This window comes from Hyperolius riggenbachi, chromosome 5 (assembly GCF_040937935.1).
Source record: "Hyperolius riggenbachi isolate aHypRig1 chromosome 5, aHypRig1.pri, whole genome shotgun sequence".
In the NCBI taxonomy this organism is placed as follows: Eukaryota; Metazoa; Chordata; class Amphibia; order Anura; family Hyperoliidae; genus Hyperolius; species Hyperolius riggenbachi.
The window spans coordinates 307,237,087-307,251,540 of NC_090650.1; the positions used below are offsets into that span (position 1 = coordinate 307,237,087).

Consider the following 14,454-nt stretch of genomic DNA (forward strand, 5'->3'; position numbering starts at 1 on the left):
AATTAACAGGTATGCACGGAGTGGTATACCACACTGCGTGCACTCACGTAGGTAGGTGGGTGCACTGAACAAAACAGGTAGGTATATGCAGTGATGAGGTGGGTGCACTGAACACAACAGGTAGGTATATGCAGTGATGGGTATTACAATGTGCACCTGTCACACACAGACAGGTAGCGGACAGGCACAGTGACACTGCATGCGCTCAACTCACGTAGGTAGGTGGGTGCACTGTGAACAACAGGTAGGTAGGTACATGCAGTGATGGGTATTACAATGTGCACCTGTCACACACAGACAGGTACTGGACAGGCACAGTGACACTGCGTACGCTCAGCTCACGTAGGTAGGTGGGTGCACTGTGAATAACAGGTAGGTAGGTAGGTATATGCAGTACTGGGTATTACAATGTGCACCTGTCACACACACAGCTAGTCACTGAATGTGCTGGGCCTGGCAGTGGCACACACACAGTATAAATTATCAAGGCTGTCTATGCAACACAAGTGTCAGTGGGACACACACACACACACAAAAAAACAAATAGATCACAAAACAAGATTAGCTCTCAAAAGAGCTGTTGTTGGGTGCTATTTTAGCAATAAGAATCAGCAAGGAGCAAGCTAAGAAGCCTATAAGAGCCTAACTAATAAAAAAAATAACTTTCCATATGAGAGTCTGCAGCAGCTGTTCCTTCTCTATTTACTGCAGGCACACGAGTGAGTAAAATGGCCGGCGATGCCTGCCTTTTATAAGGGGGGGAGTGGCTTCAGGAGGGAGTGTAGCCTGATTGGCTACAATGTGCCTGCTGACTGTGATGTAGAGGGTCAAAGTTGACCCTAATGGTGCTTTATGGGGGCGAACCGAACTTCCGGTAAAGTTTGAAGTTCTACCGCAATCGCGAACCCCTGGAAGTTCGCCAGGAACCGTTCGCCGGGAACCGTTCGTGCCATCTCTAATAATCAGTTTGCCAGGTGATTCCAATAATAAAAAAAAAAACACTAGAATGTTACACATTATTATTAAAGAGACACTGAAGCGAAAAAAAAAATGATGATATTATGATTTGTATGTGTAGCACAGCTAAGAAATAAAACATTAAGATCAGATACATCAGTGTAATTGTTTCCAGTACAGGAAGAGTTGAGAAACTCCAGTTGTTATCTCTATGCAAACAAGCCATTAAGCTCTCCGACTAAGTTAAGGCCCATACACACGTCGGATTTCCGCGAACGACGGGTCGTTTGAACGTCCCGTCGTTCGCCCGCTAAATCGGGCGTGTGTACAGACTATCATTCATCTGATAAGAGTGAGTTTGAGCGATCCAAACCCACTCTTATCAAACGAACGATAGTCTGTACACACGCCCGATTTAGCGGGCGAACGACGGAACGACGGGACGTTCAAACGACCCGTCGTTCGCGGAAATCCGACGTGTGTATGGGCCTTTAGTCGTGGAGAGGGCTGTTATCTGACTTTTATTATCTCAACTGTTCCTGGACTGTTTACTTTTCCTCTGCTAGAGGAGAGGTGATTATTTCACAGACTGCTCTGAAAGACTCATTTTGAATGCTGAGTGTTGTGTAATCTGCACATATTATAGAATGATGCAATGTTAGAAAAAACACTATATACCTGAAAATAAAAGTATGAGAATATTTTCTTTGCTGCTAATCTTCTAGTAATTATTCATAGTACACAACCAATTCACTATATCATATTTTTTTTTTCGCTTCAGTGTCTCTTTAACTACTTAACACCAGCCCATTGACGGCATTAAGCAGGTGCTCGGGCGTGTGTACGTGGAGGTGGAGAAAGGATCAGGAAGGCTCTGTGGGATCCAGAGCTGTTCCTCTTAGGTGGGTATCTAAGTATTTTTAAAATCTCAGTTCAGGTTTCCTTTGAGTTTATAAATAGTAATCTTACATACTCGACTGATAACAATGCCACTGCATTTTGTGCAACTGTCATGTTACTGCTAGCCTGAACTTAAAATGATAATAAAAATGAATGTTGCACAATGGACATATCTTGCCTGTTCTTCTTAAGCAGGTTTTAGAGTGATAGCAGACATCTGAAGGGTCTCTATTTCCAGCAGTGGCTTTATAGTGAGGAGAAAGTCGATAGTGTAAGTGAACTCTGTAAGAGCTGAGATGCTGTCTGGGCGTTTGGTGTGTAAAACCGGCAGGCAGTTGACCTGTCATCTATGTCGTCCTGGAATGTGAATCAGGAGAACATGCCTGCAAGGTAATCACCACCTGTGAGCACGAGACTTCATGAAGTGGTTCTAAGGTAACCACAGAATTGTTGCAATATCATCTCATCATTACCAGAGCAGCTCTCGTCTTTTATTCTCCTCTGCATTTTTATCTACAATGTTTCTACATGCATACATACACTTGGATTTTACATTTTAGTTTCTTTTCATATTAGTAGGAGCCTTCCTGCCTTATTGTATTAAAAATCACAGGTAAAAAAAGATAGGGATATGGGATCAGTGCATCCTCTTAAAGGAGTCGTCAAGTAACTCCCGCTACCCCGACAGTAGTTCTTACATAGTTACATAGTTATTTGGATTGAAAAAAGACATACGTCCATCGAGTTCAACCAGAAAACAAAGTACATCACCAGCCTGCTCCCTCACATATCCCTATTGATCCAGAGCAAGGCGAAAAACCCTTACAAGGCACAATTAGCCCCAAAAGGGAAAATAATTCCTTCCCGGCTCCAGATGGCAATCAGATAAAATCCCTGGATCAACATCACTGGGCATTACCTAGTAATTATAGCCATGGAAGTCTTTCAACGCAAGGAATCAGAATCGTTTATTTTGCCAAACATGAGCGATCATGCGATCTAAGCCCCCTTTAAATGCAGATATAGAATTTGCCTGCACAGTACGTTCCAGACCTCGCGGAGGTGATTGACAGCGGCACTGGTGCATTAGAGGACAACCTGGAGGTCGTCCTGCGCACCGTAGGGAAATAGGGGCCAGTGGAGCTGCGGCGAGGGACATATCGGCTGCCAGGGGCTGGAGGAAGCCCTGGGTAAGTAGTACTATGGGTAGCAGGAGTTGCTTGACAACGCCCTTAAGTATAAGATATTTTAGACAAAATGGCATTCCTGTGGGTAAACACGACATTTTAATCAGATAATTTGATGCTTCAATTTGTTTTATTAAGAGTGGTACACACATCCAATTTTGATTGCCCAATTTTACCACCTCCATGTAGTATCTGTTTGCCCTTATACAACATGGAAGTGGTAAAATTGGCTAATTATTGGCCAAACACAATTGGTTGCATGCACCAGGCTTGAGACATTTACTTCCTTACCTAAAGCCTGGTACACACTTAACTATGATTGCTCAATCACTGACCAATTTTGCCACCTCCATGTACTATGAGGGTAAACATATATTGAGTACTATGAGCAGATTGTGTGGGTAAACCCTCATACTACATGGAGGTGGTAAAATTGGTTATTGATTTGCCATTGCCAATCATATTTTAAAGTGTGTACCAATCTTTAGGCTATATTCACATAGGAGTTGGATAGAAATAAACCTGGTACACACCTCCAACTTTGAAAGGCCAATCACTGACCAATTTTATCACCTTCATGGAGTATGAGAATTTACCTACACAATTTGTTCATAGTATTCAAAATCTGTTGACCCTCATACTACATGGAAGTGGTAAAATTGGCCAATAATTGGCCAATTAAAATTGAATGTGCATATCAAACTTAAATCTCAGTCGACAGTGCAACACCATGGCCCACATGCAATTAACTTTTTATCCTGAGTTATCTCTTAGGAGATAATTTTCATCTTCTCTTTAAAATAACTTTTCAGCATTCCATTATTGAAGAAGTACCAAAAAGTAGGTGTAAATGTACTATTACAATTGTTTTGAGTATTTTTTTTTTTTGCTTGCTGGTGATTTAAAGGGCATTTTATTGACAAGTTGTGAAAATATGAAAATATCACCTAGGAGAAAACTCAGGAGAAAAGAAAGGTGAATTGCATATGGGCCCAAGTATTAAATGAAACAGTTATATGTGACCATCATCCACAACTGCCAGTGTGGATTTTCATTTTGCATATGCAGCATCTGATTGTATGAGTGGCATCACACTAGTAATCGCAATGTGAATTTTTTAACACTTTCGTGATGCTAATCTTCTGAGTGTGCAACACTATGGGACATATGCAATTCATTTTTTTCTCCTGAGTTTTCTCCTAGGAGATCATTTTCAATTTCTCTTTAAAATAACTTTTCAGCATTTTATGTTTGAAAATCTACCCAAAAGTAGGTGAAAATTTACTTTCAAAATTATTTAGAGTATTATCTTGCTAGCTGGTGGTTTAAAAAGGCATTTTTTAAAGGTGTGAAAATGTTACCAAGGACAAAACCTAGGAAAAAAAGTGAATTGCATATGGGCCTATGTGCATAGTGCAAAACTAGCATTACTGTGATAGGGTAGACTCTCTGGACTGGGACCACTGTAACTTATAAGGAATGACTAACAGATCATTTTTAAACAGTAGTCATCATGTGCTGCAGCACCATTCATTTTGTGGGGTTATTTTTTATTTAATTTTGTTGAGATTGGAGATACTAAGGCCCATATGCAATTAACTTATTCTCTTGAGGTATCTCCTAGGAGATCATTTCTATATTATTTTAAAATAACTTTTAAGCACTGTACAATTAAAAAAGTACCTAAAGGTTGGTGAAAAAGTAATATAAAAGTGATTTTGAGTATTTTCTTGCTTTTTGGTGGCTTAAAAGGCATTTTATGGACCAGTTTAAAAATATCACCTAGGAGAAAACTCAGGTGAATAAAGTGAATTGCATATGGGCCAATGTGTGTGTGTGTGTTATGATATAACACTATGCAAGTCATTTTAATTACACCATGTAAGTGTAGTTGGTGATACAGGTAGTCCCGGATAACAAAGGAGATAGGGGCTGTTGGTTCATTCTGGTTCACATTTCAGGGTTCCTGACATTTTTGACACTTTATCTGTGTCGCAATTGATACAGCAGTAACATTTAAATTACTTATATCATTTTATATACTTTGGGCTCTATTCACAAAGCATTACTGCATTCGGTAATGCTCAAAACAGCTGATTTTACAGAGTTACAATTCAGTAAACCTGTTAACGCACAGTAAATCACAGTTCCCGACTAGTGAGGTAAATTACCGACTTGTGAGGTAATTACCTCAGGAAATGTCAAGAAATGTAAATTCACAAAGATTTCTGCACTTCATTTACCGGCCAAAAGTGTTCGGTAATTTTCCCCAGTCCACATCAGCCGATAACTTGTTCTCCCCATGCTGTCTCTGTGCAGTAACTTGACAGACAGCCTTTGGGGAGAGCCAGGCAGCTAATAGGGAAATCCACACAGCCTGCTTCTCACGCTGATTGGATGCGACAATGTCCCCCTCTGTGCCACCTCTGCAGCCCCCATCCACTGTGTCACCTCTGACCCTGTGCTTTCAGTGACATTTTACCAGTTTAAAAAACATTTGTGCCTTGAATTCTTTTTTATTGATTTTTTTCAAAAACTACATTTTTAAAGTGGTATAAAACCCTGACATAATATTCAATAAAAACTGTTTTCCTACTTTTTATATGCCATCATATATTGCTTTTGTTCATAAGTATTATTATTCATTTAGAAATTACAAGTTTCCAAAGTACACTTTTTTGCTTTGACAGCTGACTTTGCATTTTATTCATAACTGTTTTTTTTCATGTTAAAATACAAGCAGAAATACTTTCAGACTGTCTGCTGTGCTCAGGAGAGTCTGCAGTGTCAGAGAAGTATTTGTTTACATTTCTCACTTGATACAATTAAGCACAAGAAAACACTATCTCCAGGGCCTGATTTGTACTTCCAAGTGCCCTAGACCAGCTGTCACCAACCGCCCCCCCATCAAATTCTGTCCAACCCTCTGAGTAGCAATAACTGGTTTGAATGGGCTCCCCACCGTTTTGCTGCTCTGCCCCTCATTTGGCAAAAAAGCAGTGCATGCTCAAAACATTCCCGGCCTCGGCTGCTGTGCACATCTGGGCAGGAGTGTAACATTGCAAGGAGCGTGAGTAGACAGAGCATGTGCTGCTTCTTTGTCCTGTGACTGGCTGCAGTCGGAGCCACAAACAGGTGACAGGGCAGGGCTATTGAAAGAAGCTCATCCAAAACAGAGAACATGTGAGTAGAAGATCTAAAACTACACATGCTGACATAGATGTGCTTTAAACAGTGACAATATAGTTCTTAGGGCAAGGCAAGAAAGGACAGATCTTAATGAGTCAGTAGGAAGTTTTGAAGTTTTTAAAACAGAATGATAACATTTATTAGCTAACTGTAACTAAAAACAGTGAGCCTTTGGCTTCTTCATACTTTGTATATGTTTGTAGACTTTATACTAACAAAATGTTAGAGCACACAACTATATATACATTCCGCATCAGAAGGAGATACATAGTTTGTTTTGCAAATATAAATAAATGTAATACAATTGCCATCCTGTTTCACTGATAGCTAGCTAGCAAAGTGCAATGCTCTTCTAAAATGAGTCAGGAAAGAGTTAAACTGTAGCACAGAGAATGCTGTGGTCATTCCCTAGGAAAAAACAAACAAACCATAAATTTAACAGGTCTCAGGTCTTTAAGACCTGACCAGACCAGTAATAAATCTGACAGCGCAGAGGGAGAAGATTCCTGTTTGTGATTCTGAATTTGTGCATGAAAAAAAACCTACAGAACTCAAGAGTTCTGCTACTAAACCCAGGCTGGAACTTCTCACAGCAGCTTGTATGTCCCCACCATCATACAGAGGGAGGACATAATCATCAGGTGACAACACATACTGACTGTCCTCAAACACACTCTGCACAAGAGATGCAGGGATCTCTGGAATTCAGGCAGACCAGAGCAAAGCAGGAGAGATGATTTACTTTGACATGTGACCTCTTATCTCTCAAAGTCCAGCGCCCTGCTGATTTTTATCCGCCCTAGGCCATGACCTTTGTGGCCTTCCCAGAAATCCAGCCCTGATTATCTCCAGTTCGGATTCATCCAGCTTTCCCGGGATTGAGTTTTTCTGTCCAGTGTTTAACCCGTTGAATGCTGTTCTAGCAAAAAATAAAAATGCTGGTAGTATATAATATGCTGTAAATAATGTTATAGAGCAAAGAAGAATTGGTGGGTTTCATTCCGCTTTAAAAAAATAAATAAAAACATTTTTAATTTTTCCCACGGATTCGTTGTTTGCAAGTTGGGTGTTCATAAGTCGGGGTTTACCTGTACTTTACACGTACCACTTCCATCAATAAAAGCACTGTAAGAATATGTATAAAATAATGGTGTAACCTGGCAAAATACAGTATGTGCTTTTTGGTTACACAAATGTAATTTTTAACTGACTGACTCATTTTTAACCAGTGGGATTATCTATGTTTCTCTTTTGGATGAAGCATTTCTGAATGAAGCTGACACAAAGTGATCTAGTTAAATGATATTCTAAAAAACAGACACACAGCAATTAGGAAAATAACCTACTTGGCTGAATTCCCTGGGGCAAAACATGAAGATCACAGGACTATGTTTAAAGGTTCTGGGTTAACTTTCAAAGCGTTTTGACTTTTGCTATGATTAAAGTTAACTCCCAAAATAACTCAGATATTAAGCAGCTTATTTGCAGATACATTACCCACGTTTATGCTGCATCAACATAATCCAAAGCACAAGAAAATATATGAAATAAATTGGGTATTTCGGGTGATGTCTTGTTTTAAATTTCCACATTTGTTGACTTTTAGCAGAGTTTAGATGTGCAGCTATACTGTATGCTCTCTGGATGCTCAGATGAAGCAAGACAAGATGTCAGGTATTTTAAGCATGACCTTTCTTACTTCAAAAGTTGTCTGAGTATTTGAGGCATTTCAGTATTTTGTTTTCCTTACTAGACAAAGCTCTGTCATTTTTAGATATTGGGTATACAGTAATTGTGTCTTCATATGTTAGTCTTGTAGCCTGCCACTCACATGCTTCATTTTCTGGATCTCACAGTATGACTGCAAATAGTTAGAAATAAGCAATAAGATGCAAACTTTCCTGAAATGATGTAAATGTGGTTGCAGTTTGGTCTAATTAACATTCGCTACAACTGCATTTGATTGGTCTAATTTTAGTCTGCATACAAACTGCAACCAAACTTGTATCAACTTAGATAACTTTGGATTTTAAGGATCATGTCAACAAATAGTCAATGTATACTTTATAAATGTCAGACTCCCTGTACATACTGTGGAAAAGATCAGCCCTTCCCTTCATAAAGAGTACCTAAATTAAAAATTACAGCTTGCTTTAAACCTAATAAGTTGCCAATATATATATAAACTCACACATGATAAAGTGTGATTTTCTCACTCCCAGAGTCCGTATTTCACATATTGGCCCATATGCAATTAATTTTCATCTTCCCTGTAGTGTTGGGCGAACAGTGTTCGCCACTGTTCGGGTTCTGCAGAACATCACCCTGTTCGGGTGATGTTCGAGTTCGGCCGAACACCTGACGGTGCTCGGCCAAACCGTTCGGCCATATGGCCGAACTAAGAGCGCATGGCCGAACGTTCCCCGAACGTTCGGCTAGCGCTGTGATTGGCCGAACGGGTCACGTGGTTCGGACCCGAACGCGCTCTGATTGGCCGAACGGTCACGTGGTTCGGGTAAATAAATACCCGAACCACGTCATATCTCCGCCATTTGTCTGTGGGTTTAGCTTTGGGTAGGCAGGCAGGGTAGTTCGCGCTCCAGCCACGCTAGCCAGGGTCCCCCCTGTCATTGTGTCACTGCTGGGAACAGTAGTACACCGCTTGCTCAGCCACACTATATAGCATTCTGTTTACTGCCACTCTGTGTACCTCGCTCAGCCACACTATATAGCATTCTGTTTACTGCCACTCTGTGTCTGCTGGGAATAGTAGTACACCGCTTGCTCAGCCACACTATATAGCATTCTGTTTACTGCCACTCTGTGTACCTCGCTCAGCCACACTATATAGCATTCTGTTTACTGCCACTCTGTGTCTGCTGGGAATAGTGGTACACCGCTCGCTCAGCCACACTATATAGCATTCTGTTCACTGTTCTGTGTCTGCTTGGAATAGTGGTACACCGCTCGCTCAGCCACACTATATAGCATTCTGTTTACTGTTCTGTGTCTGCTGGGAATAGTGGTACACCGCTCGCTCAGCCACACTATATAGCATTCTGTTTACTGTTCTGTGTCTGCTGGGAATAGTGGTACACCGCTCGCTCAGCCACACTATATAGCATTCTGTGCACTGTTCTGTGTCTGCTGGGAATAGTGGTACACCGCTCGCTCAGCCACACTATATAGCATTCTGTTCACTGTTCTGTGTCTGCTGGGAATAGTGGTACACCGCTCGCTCAGCCACACTATATAGCATTCTGTTTACTGTTCTGTGTCTGCTGGGAATAGTGGTACACCGCTCGCTCATCCACACTATATAGCATTCTGTTCACTGTTCTGTGTCTGCTGGGAATAGTGGTACACCGCCCGCTCAGCCACACTATATAGCATTCTGTTCACTGTTCTGTGTCTGCTGGGAATAGTGGTACACCGCTCGCTCAGCCACACTATATAGCATTCTGTTCACTGTTCTGTGTCTGCTGGGAACAGTAGTACACCGCTCGCTCAGCCAGAGTATATAGCATTGTGTTTACTGCCACTCTGTGTACACCGCTCAGCCAGACTATATACCATTGTTTACTGACACTCTGTGTACACCGCTCAGCCAGACTATATACCATTGTTTACTGACACTCTGTGTACACCGCTCAGCCAGACTATATACCATTGTTTACTGCCACTCTGATTCTGCTGGGAACAGTAGTACACCGCTCGCTCAGCCAGACTATATAGCATTGTGTTTACTGCCACTCTGTGTACACCGCTCAGCCAGACTATATACCATTGTTTACTGACACTCTGTGTACACCGCTCAGCCAGACTATATACCATTGTTTACTGAAACTCTGTGTACACCGCTCAGCCAGACTATATACCATTGTTTACTGCCACTCTGATTCTGCTGGGAACAGTAGTACACCGCTCGCTCAGCCAGACTATATACCATTGTTTACTGACACTATATAGCAGACTATATAGCATTGTGTGTACACCGCTCAGCCAGACTATATACCATTGTTTACTGACACTCTGTGTACACCGCTCAGCCAGACTATATACCATTGTTTACTGCCACTCTGATTCTGCTGGGAACAGTAGTACACCGCTCGCTCAGCCAGACTATATACCATTGTTTACTGACACTCTGTGTACACCGCTCAGCCAGACTATATACCATTGTTTACTGCCACTCTGATTCTGCTGGGAACAGTAGTACACCGCTCGCTCAGCCAGACTATATACCATTGTTTACTGACACTCTGTGTACACCGCTCAGCCAGACTATATACCATTGTTTACTGCCACTCTGATTCTGCTGGGAACAGTAGTACACCGCTCGCTCAGCCAGACTATATAGCATTGTGTTTACTGCCACTCTGTGTACACCGCTCAGCCACACTATATAGCATTGCGTACTCTGCCAGTCAGTGTGTATATTGCTGGGATCAGTAATACTCCACTCACCGTCAACCACTATATGAGCTCAACATGAGTTCCCCAGAGACCTCCGCTGTGAGCAGCACTCCCAACAACAGCAACAGCCAACGCCCCACGCAAGCTATAACATCCACCCCAGCAGCCAGTGGTCAGCAGCAGCCCTCCCCGGAGGAGAACGTTGTGTCCATCAGTCCGTCGCCAGAGCGATTAATGAGGGCTGCCATTGAGGAGATGATGGGGCCTGATGTGGAGGAGGAGGTCTGGCTCAGGCCAGCATCCCAAGTTAATGTTGAGGACGATGAGGGGTCTGTGTCTGGGGATGTTGGGGTGGCAGAGGTGGTGGGTGGGTCAGACTCAGGAGAAGAGTTGTATGATGAGGATGATGATCGGGACCATCTGTATGTGCCTCAGAGTCCGACCCCGGAAAACATGTTGTATCGTGTGTTTAGGTACTAAAATCTGCGTTCCCTCCCAGTAGTGTTGGGCGAACAGTGTTTGCCACTGTTCGGGTTCTGCAGAACATCACCCTGTTCGGGGTGACTATATAGCAGACTATATAGCATTGTGTTTAATGCCACTCTGTGTACACGGCTCAGCCACACTATATAGCATTGTGTTTACTTCCACTCTGTGTCTGCTGGGAACAGTAGTACACCGCTCACCCGCCACTGTATAGCATTGTGCTCTGTGTCACTGCTGACAATAGTGGTACACCGCTCACCCACCACTGTATAGCATTTCTGTACTGCCACTGTACTGCTGCCAGTCAGCGTGTACTTTAAGGATAAGTGAAATGAGGAAGAAATCCGGTGAAAGAGGGAGGGGCAAGGGAAGAGGTGTTTCCCCTGACGGTTCACGTACAGGCCACAGGGGAGCACCCAAGAAAACCCACTCAATACTGCCCATGTTGTCCAGGACAACAACCCTCACAGATCCAAAAGAACAGGACCAGATAATTACTTGGATGACCTCTCAAGCGTCCAGCAGTGGGTTAAGCAGCACCAGCACATCACGCACGAGGTCCGAGTCCTCAGCCAGTTAAAGTCTGGGCTTTCTTTGAAGACTGCACTGAGGATGTTACCATGGCGATTTGCAAGGTGTGCAAGACCCGCCTGAGCAGGGGGAAAAGTATTAACAACCTCTCCACCACCAGCATGAGCCGCCACATTCTATCCAAACATCCCACTCTGTGGGCAAACGCGGCAGGACAGGGTACCACCAGCAACACTGCCTCCCTTGGGTTCACCAGACTCACCACCAGACCCGCCTCAGCAGCAGCAGTAGCCCAGCCATTGCGTGGTTCACAACATTCACAAACATCAGACGATGCTGACACTGTCACTTTCCGGACTAGTGCTCTTGAGGTCTCCCAGTGTTCATCAAACACAACAACCAACAGCCCTTCGGTGTGCAGCGCTACGGTTGAGTTGTCTGTCTCTGAGATGTTTGAGCACAAGAGGAAATTGCCAGCAAATGACCCCCGGGCCGTGGCAGTAACAGCCAGCCAGCATAGCCAAGCTTCTGGCCTGCGAAATGCTGCCATATCGAGTGGTGGAGACAAACAGCTTCAAGGGCATGATGTCAGTGGCCATCCCACGTTACGTTGTTCCCAGCCGCTACCACTTTGCGCGCTCTGCAGTGCCTGAGTTGCATGAGCACGTGGTCAGCTAAATAACCCGAAGCTTGAAGAATGCCGTTGCCTGCAAGGTTCACCTCACCACTGACACCTGGACGAGTGCGTTCGGCCAGGGTCGATACATCTCCCTTACCGCGCACTGGGTGAACCTTGTGGAGCCTGGCAGCGATTCCTCACCTGCTACGGCGCGGGTGTTGCCCACGCCGCAAACAGCTGGATAACAACAGCAGCACCTACCTCTCTGACTCCTTCTCCTCCAACGCATCTCAAAGCTGTACCTCATCCGGAAATGCTAACCCAGCACCAGCAGCAGTAGGATCGTGGAAGCAGTGCAGCACAGCTGTTGGCATGCGTCAGCAAGCGTTGCTGAAGCTGATCTGCCTTGGGGATAAGCAGCACACAGGGGAGGAAATTTGGAGGGGAATAAAGGAACAGACGGATTTGTGGCTGGCACCGCTGGACCTGAAACCGGGCATGAAGCTAGACACCTGGCACGAACTGGCAATGTACGCAATAGAGGTGCTGGCTTGCCCGGCAGCCAGCGTTATGTCGGAACGCTGTTTCAGTGCTGCCGGAGGCATCATCACAGATCGGCGTATCCGCCTCTCCACAGAAAATGCAGACCGTCTGACTCAAATTAAAATGAATCAATCCTGGATTGGAAACGACTACGCAACACTCCTGGACCCCAACCAAGTAACATGACCGATGAACATCTGGGATGGTTTAGCGTTTCCGGTCCCTGTTTATTGAACCTCTCATCTGTATTACATTTATGACTGCATGGCGGCAAAAAGCATTGCTGCTATATCCGCACGCTTTTTGTCCTCATGCAAGGCCTGGGTTGTTGTGTCTCACAAAGCGTGGCCTTCTCCTCCTGCGCCTCCTCCTGTTCCATCACGTGTGCTGCTGCTGCTGCTGCTGCTGCTGGGTTACCGTTGCCGCGTGGTCCCTGTTTATGGAACCTCTTATCTTTATTACATTTATGACTACATGGCGGTACAAAGCATGCTATCCGCACGCTTTTTGTCCTCATGCAAGGCCTGGGTTGTTGTGTCTCACAAAGCGTGGCCTTCTCCTCCTGCGCCTCCTCCTGTTCCATCACGTGTGCTGCTGCTGCTGCTGCTGCTGCTGGGTTAGCGTTGCCGGTCCCTGTTTATGGAACCTCTTATCTTTATTACATTTATGACTACATGGCGGTACAAAGCATGCTATCCGCACGCTTTTTGTCCTCATGCAAGGCCTGGGTTGTTGTGTCTCACAAAGCGTGGCCTTCTCCTCCTGCGCCTCCTCCTGTTCCATCACGTGTGCTGCTGCTGCTGCTGCTGCTGGGTTAGCGTTGCCGCGTGGTCCCTGTTTATTGAACCTCTTATCTTTATTACATTTATGACTACATGGCGGTACAAAGCATGCTCTCCGCACGCTTTTTGTCCTCATGCAAGGCCTGGGTTGTTGTGTCTCACAAAGCGTGGCCTTCTCCTCCTGCGCCTCCTCCTGTTCCATCACGTGTGCTGCTGCTGGGTTAGCGTTGCCGCGTGGTCCCTGTTTATTGAACCACTTATCTTTATTACATTTATGACTGCATGGTGGTACAAAGCATGCTATCCGCACGCTTCTTGTCCTCATGCAAGGCCTGGGTTGTTGTGTCTCAAAGCGTGGCCTTCTCCTCCTGCGCCACCCTCCTCCTGTTCCATCACGTGTGCTGCTGCTGGGTTAGCATTACCGGTCCCTTTTCCTGGAACCTCTTATATGTATTACATTTATGACTGCATGCCGACAAAAAGCATGTTACCTGTGCAAAGAAAACAGACATTTCCCGCATTTAAAAGACAGTTTTCCCTTTGAAACTTTAAAATCGATTTTCTCAAAAACTATAAGCTCTTTTTGCTAAATTTTTTTTTCCTCTTGTACCCACTCCCAAGGTGCACATACCCTGTAAATTTGGGGTATGTAGCATGTAAGGAGGCTTTACAAAGCACAAAAGTTCGGGTCCCCATTGACTTCCATTATGTTCGGAGTTCGGGTCGAACACCCGAACATCGCGGACATGTTCGGCCTGTTCGGCCCGAACCCGAACATCTAGATGTTCGCCCAACACTACTTCCCTGTAAACTAAATTTTCAGCATTTTACAACTGAAAAAGTA

At 44.2% G+C, this 14,454-nt stretch overlaps 1 long non-coding RNA gene across 1 annotated transcript in view; it reads left to right on the forward strand.

Annotated features, from left to right (window-relative positions):
* Positions 1–14,454, forward strand: part of LOC137518816 (uncharacterized) — a 102,807-nt gene that overhangs the window by 68,586 nt on the left and 19,767 nt on the right. Inside the window, exon 3 of the long non-coding RNA XR_011020899.1 lies at positions 1,739–1,859. This is a non-coding gene — a long non-coding RNA (uncharacterized lncRNA). The remainder of the gene's footprint in view (positions 1–1,738; positions 1,860–14,454) is intronic.